Source organism: Pelobates fuscus, chromosome 9 (genome assembly GCF_036172605.1).
Source record: "Pelobates fuscus isolate aPelFus1 chromosome 9, aPelFus1.pri, whole genome shotgun sequence".
NCBI classification, from domain to species: domain Eukaryota; kingdom Metazoa; phylum Chordata; class Amphibia; order Anura; family Pelobatidae; genus Pelobates; species Pelobates fuscus.
The window spans coordinates 36205750-36218980 of NC_086325.1; the positions used below are offsets into that span (position 1 = coordinate 36205750).

At 34.8% G+C, this 13231-nt stretch overlaps 1 protein-coding gene across 1 annotated transcript in view; it reads left to right on the forward strand.

Moving 5' to 3' along the window:
* LOC134572733 (protocadherin-11 X-linked-like) overlaps positions 1 to 13231 on the forward strand; it is a 1192750-nt gene that overhangs the window by 473660 nt on the left and 705859 nt on the right. The window lies entirely within an intron of this gene.

Sequence of the window (13231 nt, forward strand, 5' to 3'; positions counted from 1 at the left end):
TCAAGTGTGAAGTGACCAAAAAAGGGAACAAAAAGTAGGAGCGGTAATATATATATATATATATATATATATATATATATATTGTATATTTCATATATATATAAAATTTAGATATACACTTTTTTTATTGTTCATCCTCTTTTTCTCTCTGTTGGTTACTTTTTCTCACTACATCTGTGAACCATACGATAGAAAAATGTTCCTATCAGTCTACAAAATATATACAAATTTGGTTAATCTGATTCAGCTTCCGAATCTGTTTTTTTTTACCTATATTCTGCTGTGCTAATTCAACATATAGCCAAAATTAGGGTGTTCCGAAAAACGTTATATTGGGAAAAAAGTCTACTAAGGTACAGTTGCATGCTTCCAATCCTAAACATGAGCAGAAACTATATCACAAACATTGGAGATGCTGCAGTCCTTGCCTCTCATTGCAAACTGAAAATGATGAGAATTATAGACATCATCACATAAGTACAAGTGTACCCAGCAACTGAAGTGTATAGTGCTGTAACCTTCATGTGAGTTTAGGGGATTCCAGAATTGAGTAGTGCCTCACCTTTAATTCTTTTCAGCCTTTTTTTAATCAGCCTGCCAGGTGAAATAACTAATTGTTTCTTAATTGGTACCTGTCATGCCCAAAACTACTTTTGCTCTTTTTAAAGACCTTCACATTTAATCTATGCATTGTGCTAGCATTTTTGCTAGTAAATATACAGACTGTAATAAAAACATATTAAAATATAGGTATTTCTCCCAGCTTTCAATCAATTCTTCTATATAGACTCCACGCTGAAGAATTGATTGACAGGAAGTGCAGACTCGACCTCCCATTTGAGGTCCTTCATCTCTCCATGCAAAGCAAACACAGCCCATGTGCTGTGGCTTTTATGGAAACTACACAGTTAGTGCAGACCAGGGAGTTTCCATTCAATTTAGCCCTAATGCCCAGACAAGGCAAATCAATGAAGAGAGTAGGAGCAGTGAGGGCGGGCCAGACAAAAGTTTTACAAAAGTGTACCATCCACCTCTGTAAGTACAATGTGGCACTGGAGCAGAGGGTGAGGTAATCATGGAAGGTTTCCTTTACCTTAATCTAGTGGTGCCAATGATAAACCTCCTAAACTTAACTTAAACATAATAACTGATGTACTGTAAGGAATACCATTACAATTCCACTAGCATAGCACTAAATATTTAATACTTAACATATGACATATGCTTTTAAAAGGCTATTGTACAGTTTGAACTGTATGACAGAACAATTGAGCAGCACCTTTAGACATGAACTTACACGGACTATCATTAGCCATCTAGATATATCTTTTTTGTATGCAGAGACCAAATGATTCCTAGTCACCCTACTGATAGTGACTTTACGTCTAGATTGATAGTATGACACTTCAACGTCTGTACACAGAATTTCTAGCCTATTATTGGGTTTGTTTGTTTATCTTTTCAAATCAGAGGAAGCATGAGCAAATGTGAGTGACTGGTTCAGTTTTTCATTCTCAAATTACAGGTCTGGGCTAAACTGATGGATCTGGAGCAATTGGACACATAATATTGTCTATGAATGGCTATTTTTATGAATGGCTGTTGCTGTATGTTTTTTCTCCCATTAAGAATTACTATTTTTTAAAATGTATTTTCATTGTTACACAAGCATTTAATTTAAAAGCTTCATTCACACACACACACACACTCACTCACACACATGTATGCGCACACACGTGCGCACACACACACACACACACACATATATGCGCACGCGCACACACACTCTGAAACATTTATGTTAATGTGTTTTTATGAGTGATTATTCATTATTTTATTATTTATATTATGTTTAATCTTTGACAATTTTATTTTGCAGCCTATGTCATTTCTTTTTTGCTTTTAGTCTCATACTAGTTGGGTTTATCCCCATGTTTTCAGTAGTAGACGTTAAGTAAATTATCCCAACTGTTTGTTTGTTTGTTATCTGTAACTCAAATGTGTCTCTTAGTAAATCTCTATTACACACTGTCAGCCTTTCTGATGGCAATATGGCTTGCTGATGATAATAAAGCTAAAGCAGTTAGATTTTTTTTGTTCAATGCTTTAGCTTAGTGTTTGTAGCTGGAAAAAGGTTTTTAATTAAAGATATTTAATATAAACACAAGTGGTCAATTAAAATAGTCAATGGGTTTAAAATGTAGACATCTGCCATTAGATTACATTAAAATATGCATTATATTTTAAAATAGCTTTAAACGAAGGAAAAACATGGCCCCTATATGTGTCTTTTTTATTTTTTGCCTATTTCTTTTCTAAATTCAGCACACATTTATTACCAAAGAAACCATTTTAATCTTCTAAGGAAATAAAAGAACATGCTCTAAAGATGTCTAAATGTACTGTGCCAAGAGAACCCTATAGTTATTTGCCCTTGGCATGCCTAAGGCCATGGTTTTTTGAGGTAGATGCATTTTCTCATGTTTTGAGTTCCTGCTGAGCTACTAAAAGCAGTACGAAGGAACTTTGTGTGCAAATCTTATTAAGAAATATCATGATTTCTTTGTGAATAGTTGAAAGTGCTACATTGTCCTTCAGAATCCCTCATTTTACATTCACCCTCACAGCGTTGATCCATACTACCACAGGCAATGCACTTACCAGACATGTTTTAAAATACTTTAAAACAGTGGGTCAGAATCATAAAAGTGAATTAAACTCATTGTGTGAGCTTTTCTCATACCAATAGCCTGTCAATGAATGTATTTCGCTGTAGCTTTTCCCGAAGTCATACATCTGTGGTAATTTTAAAACTGGTGTCAGCAGTTTATGGCGACATTACATGTTTATAACAGTGAGCCTATTAGTATTCTTGTGAAATCTTCTGAAAATACCAGAACAAAATGTGAGCCTTGCAGATTTATAATGTAAATTACAAAAGCCTTCATGACATGACAAGACAAGTGTGACAGTTAACTTTGTCCGGCTTTGTTGTTTGTCAATCAGCAAGTAATGTAGCCTAAAAGTATGACAATATTCTTAATGCAACTCAATGTGTAAGGTACGGATTAGTTAATGCAAAGAAAGAACAGTGTAAAGGGTTATTTTATAAGCTAAATGATATCTAGAAATGAATAAAGTAATATTTAGATCACCAAAGAAGCTTTGATTGCCATCATTTAAAAACTGAAAAGTTAATAAACAAAGTAAGGGGAATTGTACACAGTGAGATAATAGTGTCTTGACTACACGTGTTTACGAAAAGAAACATGAATTTTAGAACTGTATGGGGAATTTTATTTATGAGTAAGGAAAAAGGATTTTAGGCCCACCCAGAGAGAGACAGATAGTTTAGACATTGTATTGTAAAACCATAGCTGGAACATGAGTTCATGATCGTGAATGAAAAAGGGTGGGATTTCTAACAATAAGGCTGGCAAAGACCATTCTCATGGAGGCCAAGTAATAACCATGGGTAATTCAAGGGTTTAGTGGAGTAATCAACAAGTAAAAATATATACATGGATAGCCATTTATTGCAATAACAAAAACACCAGCAGGCAAAATCCAGATATGAATCATGATTGAGGACTAACGCATTTACTTAATATTTTGGATAAACTTTTCAAATCATTAGATATTTTTGGACAAAGTTCTCAAATGATTTATTATAAATATTAAAATATCAAAAAATATATTTTAAAAAAATTATATGTTTACGAGGTCAAATCCAAATCATTAATATTTTGAATGCACAGGGCTATGAGGTAAGGAAACTGTAAGGAAAAAGTGAGGAAAAAAAAAATATTTTCAAGAAGATAATTTTAGAGCATTTAACTAATAGGTATCTCTTGACATTATGGGTTTAGTTAAAGGAACACTCCTAGGCACCAAAACAACTTCATCAACATTAAGTTGTTATGGTTCCAATGGGTCCCTGGCATAAGTTCTTTTTTAGGGGTAAACCTTTCTCGAATGGCTTAACCCCAAAGTCTGTGTTCTGATGCTGAATTTCTCCACCCTTCCATTTTCTCAAATTTTTTAAACAGGAAGGCTCTTGCAGAATTGGGCAGCAACACCACTGACTGACTGAGAGCAGTCTGCTGATGCTCTTCGCCAATCAGTGACTCCCCATTAATAAAACTGGCGTGAAAAACCTACCTACATAGCCAGCTTTATGAGTGGGAAGTGACTGACTGGCTAAGAGCATCAGCTAATCCCTCTCAACCAATCAATGGTGCCACTGCCTGATTCTGCAAGAGCCTTCGGGTTTAAAATTTTGAGAAAACGTAAGGACAGAGAGCCGGGGAGACTCTGCGCTTGAACACAGACTTGGGGTGAAACCGTTCAAGAATGGTGTAACCCATAAAGGTGATCCAGCACCAGAGACCTCCAGGATCCATAACAACTTAATTTCAATAAAGTTGTTATGATTCCCAAACTGGTCTTTTAATGATCATTTACAGCAATATGAACTAGCCCAATATGCATTTTCATATAACCGGATTTTAACCATATAATGATGGCAATGGTTTAGGATCATAATTTCTTCCAGGATGTGATGCCACGCAAGAGTCTGAGAATCTGCTTAGCATTGGAGATTATAGCACCTTCGTTTTAATTCTTCAAATAAACAATGATTGCACAACATGTAGAGAGTGTAGATCCCTTCCTCTTCTTCAGTCACCTGCTTGCTTCCTGTCCTTTGACTTTACCAGTTTGCTCTTTCCTGACCTCTGGCATCACCCTAAATGTCTGTGTTTGTAATGTAGCTGCAGTAAAGGAAGTTCAGCCTCTTTCACTGGTATAAAATGCTCAAAGACTGTAGGAACCTCAGGCTTACAGATACATTACAATTATCATCATGATTAAAAGGTGTGATTGTTTTCACAAATAATATAATGCATTATTTCTATTTGTACCTCATCCTGGTCTGTGTAATTCAACAACCTCTAGGTTACATGTTTACATCAGGACACTTTGGCCAGTCTATGCTAGCTCAGCATAGAAACCAAGAAGCACATCACATACATCAAACTTACATACAAAAAATATGATAAAGTGTTAAATATAAATATTTACATGAGAAATCCAAAGCAGGTCCTTACAACAATGAAATTGAGTCTCAATTTAATTCAGATTGATTTTTTCATTAGGTATAGAAACAACAAAACATGGGAAATGGCTGTATAATTTAAAAACAGGAATCCAGAAGATGGTGGTAAAAAGTATATTCGGCTTTATTTGTAAAAGGTGAAAATACACCAATTAAATAAAAACAGATGTTGGCTCTACGCGTTTCGTTCAGTTACAATTAGACTTCCTCAGGAACCTAAAATCAATCTGTATAACAGTTGCATGCAAAATGAAATACAAGAACAAAGCAGCCTAACCCTCTCACCCTCAAGTCCTATTAAATAGGGCTAATCCCTAAGTTCATTGGTGGATCCGTGGGCGTGTGTTCTCCTTTGAAATCCGATGAGTTGCAATGGCAGGATGGGAATTGGAATTCAGAAACTGATAAATATTGGTGGAGTGTCTTTCTCATAAGCCACACACGCACTTATATGTTGCTCTTCTAGTGTGAATGTTCCATATGTTATCAATGGTCTATCGTTATCATCCAGTCACAGCCAGTGTATGCTACATAAACCTGTCCCTAACTATGTTCAATTTCTGCTATTTAATTGCTGATTTGTACTATGTTGACTGTGAACTGGACTCCTTGTTTGGTGTACCATGTTAAGTTTACCTGTACACTTGACCACCCACTTTTAATTACTAATTCTCATACTTGTTTTATGATTTTTTCTGACCCCTTCTTTGAATGATTAATGTTGCTACTTTCCTGCTTATTCAGGACCTCATCAATGGATCCATTGTGTTTCCTACCATGGACAATGTATTATTGTTTAGATTATTGTTTCGTCTCCCTGGTTACTTCCTGGTTCTCTTAAAGGATTCCACATCAAATAAGATACCAATTTACAGCGTACTATTTCTAAAATGGAAAACCTTTACCAATTCTCAAAGTCTACTATATTTATAGTGCAGTTATTTTGGCCCAGATTTTGAAATTCACTATAAAATTTTGAATTCCCAGCAATTTACATTTTAGTGAATAAACCTATCTGTGTCAAGTAAACGTGTAAAACTAAGATTAAAAAAATGAAAATAAATGGGTAATTTTATTTCTAGTAGCAAATATGCAACTTGAGCTTTTTTTTAGGATTCCTTTTTAATATCTGCTTATAAGACACTCGTTCCCTTAAGTAGCTTTCGCATATGAAAAGGGAATTGAACTCACAAGTTTCGTAATTTAGTTATGAGCATCTCTCAATTTGCTAGTTCATTTTATTTTAATTGTACTAATGAAGTTCAGTTCGCATTCACTGCATGATTTTCTAATGTCTCCCTGGCTTCACAGCAGCCCTGTGGAATAAAATAATGTGACGTGCTTAAATATTTTACTATATATTTTTTCTACATTCCGTGTCAATATGTATATATTTACAGAATGACAAGACTCTTTACCTGGGGTGAATGATTTATCTTTTATGTCAAAAATAATCAAAACAACCGGCTAAGAAATGGATCCACATTAAATCTTGAGTCGGATCTCAATGAGCATGTAAATGTATAGGAAGGGGCCTTTGGGGGTGAAGAAGCGATGTTGAAACAAGTGTTCTGTATGCAATTAATTTAAAATAATCAGATGCAATCAGTTTCAGCTAGTCAATTTCAAATAAAATCCCTGGGTCTTCCCTTGAGGTCTTTCAGCTGCAGAGGGATGTAGAAAATGAAAAAAAAAAAAAAAAAAGAGTAGTTTAGTTGCCTAACTTAAACTGTTGAAGCATCTAGTGCTTTTCTGAAAAAGAATAATGCATTTAATTAGACTATCACTGTGACAAATGGCTTTGTGATCAGGCATTTGAATGTCCCAAGAGAGTGATGCTGTCTTTCAGTTTAAAAACTCTAAGCTGGTAGTAGACAGATTAAGCATCTGAAGTCGTAGCTGTGGTTAGGCTACCGATAGAAATGCACTTTAAAATTGAGCAATGTTTCAACCAGATGTCTTTTAGAAATATTTATTTACAAGGCAGGAGAAATTGTAAATAGGAAAAAAAAAAGCCAGAAAAATAGCAGGTAGTTATTTATACAATGAATATTAACAAGAAAGCAGTTTTGTTAAATAATTGCTTTATTTTGTAGCTGTAAATATATAGCAGTATCATTTTAATAGATTATTCTCTTTTTTTTGTAAAGTAGGCTTTTCTTCTCTTTTCTTGGTTTCATTTGTTAACTCTAGAAACTCTGTTTGTTCACAGGATCTGATAACAAATTACTATTTGTCTATACTATAATGCTATGTCTATTACTATAATGCTTCAAACGGTTTCCCCAAATTCAACTGAACATGCAATTTATAATGACATTCTCAAAATTATTCAACCTCCTAAATAGAATCCCTTCCAACAGCACACACACACCTGATACAACTAATCAAGAGCTTCATTATGTGCACCAGATGAGCTTGAGCTGGAAGACTTGAAATACCTGAACTGGCTAGGAATTTATTGAGTGTCACATTTGACTCCATGCTAAAAATATGGCTAAGTAAAAAGAAGGGTTCACAAAGTTGAGAGAAGAGATTATTAACCTTCACAAACAAGGAATAGAATACAAAAATATAGCAAATGTACTGAATGTTCCTAGAGATACTGTTACTGAAGCATCATTTGCAAGTTCAAAGTTAAATTAGCCATGGTTACACTACCTGGGAGGGGCATAACAATTAAGCTATAATTTGCTGCAACCAGATTTCTGTGAGGGCAGGTTGTGAAAAACCCTTGAGTGACTGCAAAAAAACTGCACCAAAACTTGATGACAACAGGAACTGAGGTTTGAGTGAACACAGTAAGGCGCATGCCACATGCAGAAGGTTTCCATGCCAGAACTCCAAGAGCTATATCACGTCTGACCCACAAGCACAAGAAACGTTTGCTCACAGTCATCTGAGTTGAACCCCATAGAAAGTCTCTGGTGGGATTTGAAGGTTGTTGCAGCACACAAACAGAGGAATATTACTGAACGTGGGACCATTGCTCATTAGCAATGTGCTTAGATTTCTCATGAACACTGCCGGAAGCTGGTGCCTGGCTATGCATCTAGTTTGCAGCAGGTCATAACAGGAAAAGGGTGCTCTACTAAGTACTAAAGATGCTTGCCATGAAGGGTTTGAATAATTTTGAGTATGGAGAAGTCATTATAAGTTGCATTTTCAATTGAATTTGACAAAAACAGTTTAAACATTTGTTGTGTTGAGCTATTTCAATTGCATTTGTTTGTTTTGTCAGTTGCAAACTGCTGGAAGTCTGTAAATGTTGACAATAAACCAGATCTTCAATGGGGGTTGAATAAATTTGATTGCAACTGCATGTAGTTTCTTGTTAAGTATAGAGGTAGCCCCCAGAGTTTGGCAACACAGTAAAATTTAAATTGAGATATTATATTAAAAGGCATCACATATTTACAATTTAAAATGTCAAGACATTAAGGAGAGGTTTTACATAAACCAGACTCTTCCACTTGTTCATAGTCCCCCCACCTCATCAGACTAATTTAATATGCTCATATTAAGGTTCCCTCTTTATTAACACAAATGAACTCAAATCTGCTTGACATCATTTCTGCAGGCACTCCATTCATTAAGGTTTAATTGCAGAATATTTTACTAGTCACATGTTATCATTGATAATCAGATACCGTTTAAAACAAGCAGAACGAAGCATGAGATTGGTCCTGGTCTGCTACAACTAGTTAACGTACCTAAGCAGTTGATCAGGTGGTATCTAAATAGGAATTCATTATGCAGTTATAGAAAGCTGTACTCAAGGCTACTTTAAGTCATCAAGGGACAATTCTACACATCACTTCCTTCTAGATAACACATGTATTTTAAAATGATATAGAAGTGAGTATGAATTAGTAATGTTTGATTCTATTCCTCACTGATAAATCATATTCATTTTTGGGGGCTACTGTTGTGATGAATAGAAAGGAAAAGTTTTTGTCTCTATATCGGAGACCGTATCAGGTGGGTTGCAATTCCCTCCTAAATGTCATTTCACATCAGCCTCCTCATGGCTCACTTCATCTGCTATTTAATTGAACAGAAAGTGTCACACAAGTGCCAAGTCTATTTACTAAACCTCTTCTGGTCTGAAAATGAGCAGTTCACTAAGTGCAAATTGGTTATGGGAATACAAATACTCTTTTTATCATTATGGTAATGGCCTCTTGATGAGCCTATAATGAGTGAACACAAGTTAACACAAAAATTGCTAATTAATTCTGAAGGTAAAATGGATTTTTTTTTTATCAAATAACAATTTACAGATGGAACAAAAGAGAAAATGTTTAATATGTATTGTTTATGCTTGCTGATTCCTGAAGTTACACAAAAATAAATGTTTTTCAAAGATAAAAATGAGAGCAAATATTTTTTAGAAATTATAAAAATAATTGATTTTAGCAAAATAACTGACCTGAAAATGACCATAAGAATAATCAGCACTACCAATTGAGACTGATTGTTAAATATAGCAGAAATATGTGAGTCAATATCAATCTGGTTCTGGGTTCATGATTGACCAAACCATTTGTGAAAAGAATTATATTCTGATAGAACCATCTCTATAGTACTTTTTGTTCACTTAGAATTATAATGCTGAATGCATCTGCTATTTCTGAAATGACTGTGATTAGAGAGAAATCCATTAATTGTTTTTTTTTATTCATGATGTTATGTTCAAATAAAGTTACCTAACATTCCAAACTGCTACATCTGTGAAAGAAAACTGTAAAAATAATTTCGCCAGACTTGAGATTTAGCAAAGAAAGTTCATGGAAGGAAATATTATAGTTGCAATTAAGAAAACATTACAACAGAATGGGTCGTAGGTCACAGTGCATTCACGCTATTTCAGTGTTCCTAAGTGTTTAGGACGATTTTAGAATAACTTCTAATACAGATCAGAAGATATCCATTAAAATGAAATAATTCAAGTAATTGGGTGTCATTTCAGCAAATACGTAATAACATTTCCTTGATAGGAATATAGATTCTTTACATGTCTATTCATAATAAAACTATGTTAATGTTACTATAATAGGTTCCTTATAATTATGTATCAAGGTTAGGGTGTATGGTGTTTGAATAATACATTAATGTCCATGCTTCTCCATGTTTTACCAAGTTGAGCTTAAGTCAGGAAAATATCATTAGACCTAAGTTTGTAGTAAATCAAGCATGGTAAGATTTTCCTGTTGAGCATTTTTTAGATGTTGATAGTGTCATTAGCAAGTGAACCAAAGTGGTATGGGTATGGGAACCTCCTGAAATGCTATGTTGACTCTCTCCTTGTTCCAAGTAATACTGCGAGATAAACCAACTTATGCTGTCTTTTTATCTTGTGGTTTAGCTCATACCAGCTATGTGTAGATACTAACAGTTATGAAAAAAGATGTCAAGCAAGGTTCTCTGTCCTTAATAGCCAGCCTAGGTTCAAAACATTATACAAGGTTAATCAATTCACAGTTTTTGTGATTATTTGTGTCTGATTATATTCATGTCAACATGCGTAGAGCTCCAAAACAGAGAACACTGTTTTATGTATAAGGAATCTACTTTCTAATTATCATTAACACATTTGCCCTTCTTGAAGTGTTATGTGAGTTTAATCTCCCATCCACATTTTGTCTTATTTCTTAGTTATAATCTAAACAATACAGTAGGTTAAATAATGTTTACTGTTAAATCACCAGTTATTGAACTGATAAATCAATTTGGCAGTAGATTGCTTAAAAATAAAACAAAATGCAAAAAAATCCACCCAGACTACAATTAGCCACTTTAAGGAATTGACCTCATTGATTCACTACTCACCTTTTTACTTATCAAATTGTACCTATTAATGGAAAAGACATGAAGGATTGCAAATGCCCCACTAGATTTTTAGATTTATTCGATTCCATTTGTACAGATTAAAACAAAGTAAGTGTGTAGTGGGAATCTGGCCAAAAAAAAAATCTTCCTGGAGAATTGAGAAAACACTTATTGTAGAGATTGCCAGGCAGCTGTAATATAACTGCAAGAAATATTTATATTTTTTAAGAGATCAGGAAAAAAATAAAGCCTCCAATTTGGCTGTGTTTTGAGTAATTATTATATTATAAAACATATACTTTCTAAAACATCCAATATAAGTGATATTTTAAGTAGGCACATTTTTTTCGCTGCTCGAAGACGTAGATATCAGCACAAAGTAGACAATATTCATTACACGTATGAAATATATCTTATTCTCAATAACCTTTTCTACATACGGATTGAAACAAGTCATTCAAAACCCCCAAAAATCTCATCAAGTTTATTGCACAAAGCTTGAGATTAACTGGGAAAGTGAATAATTTTGTCCGCAAAAATATAATCAGTGTGCTTTTGAATATTTTAGCCACACGTCTAAACTGAAGGAGAACACAATTCATAATCAAGTCAGTGGCAAATTTGACGTTTGTTAAAATGTTGTTATACACAGTGAGAGGTATATGAAGAAAGCAAGAGTTTGGCTGCTAACCAGAAACCTTTCCATATTAATTCCTAACAACAGAATCTTGATGTGTTTTATGAAAGAGCATTTTTATAGACCTTTAACAATAGCTAGTTTCTTAAAATACAAATGTTTAAGTACTAATTATTTTTTTATCTTTTCATTCAGTAGAGACATTTTTTTAAATGTAAAATGTTGTTTTGCTGCTGAACAACTATCCTGGTTCCTGCACATCCTTGGGTGGGGATTATACCACCAAGGCTGTATACCACCAGAGCAAGTTTAACCCCTTAAGGACACATGACGTGTGTGACATGTCATGATTCCATTTTATTCCAGAAGTTTGGTCCTTAAGGGGTTAAGGCTCTCCAAAGTGTAAGTAGGATACTTTGCGTTTGTGCACCTTATATTTTAATTATTGCACTATTAGGCTCTCTCTGCTTTATTTTAAATGCTGTAGCCGTACTGGACACACACAATTGTGGATTTGCATATATCCCAAGATGGTTTGATTGTACTGTCATAGCGCTAAACAGCAGAGCTCTCAGTAGTTCATAAAAGTGTGAGTGAGACACCTATATACTTTACTGACTGTAAAACCATGAAGACATATTACACTATGTTTTGTTGTATTTCTGTTTTATTTTGATGTTTTCCTGGTACCGAAATACAAAATCACTTTACTCCAGAGATAGTATGTATATTATTATTATTATTATTTTATTATTTATATAGCGACATCAGATTCCGTAGAGCTGTACAATGGGTGGACTAACAGACATGTAATTGTAACCAGACAACCGAACGTACAGGAACAGAGAGGTGGAGGGCCTTGTTCAATGAGCTTACATTCTAGAGGGAGTGGTGTATAGTGACACAAAGGGTAAAAGTAGGGGCAGCAAGTTGGTTGTTAGAAAAGTATTCACTGAGGGAGCAGATAGTTGAATAACAAGTGAACAAACCAACAATGATGAGCAGGGCAGGGAAAAACTAGCTTTGCATGCAGAACGAGACAAACTGCAAAATATATGTATGTATGTATTTATGTATGTATGAATAAGCACATATAGTAAGGAACAAGCACGCCCAGGCATGTTACAATAACAAAGAAATTGTGGTTAAAGATACATTGTTTTAAAAATTCACAAGTAGTTAAAATACAATAAAATAATAGTGTCCAGCATTAAGGGTTAATAATGTCCTCCATTGTCTACCTTGCATAAGGCACTGGTCCAGCTGTACATGATCTGAGCAATAGTGATGTCCCGAACAGTTCGCCGGGATGTTTGGTCCGCCCCCTATTCGTCATGGAGGTGGAAGGGTCTGGGAGGGAGGGTCTGCTGCTGATTGGCTGGAATGTGTCTGCTGACTGTGAGGTACAGGGTCAAAGTTTACTCAATGAAGACGAATAGGGGGCGGACCGAACATCGCGCGTGTTCGCGACCACGAACACGCTATGTTCGCCGGCGAACGGTTCCAGGCGAACTGTTCAGGACATCACTACTGAGCAATGTTCTGGTTTGCAGTATATACATAATTTATTACACATTATTGGGTTATTGTTAAGACTGAGTATACCCGTGTAATTTTTTCAGTTCTGTTTGGCTCGGTTTATCACC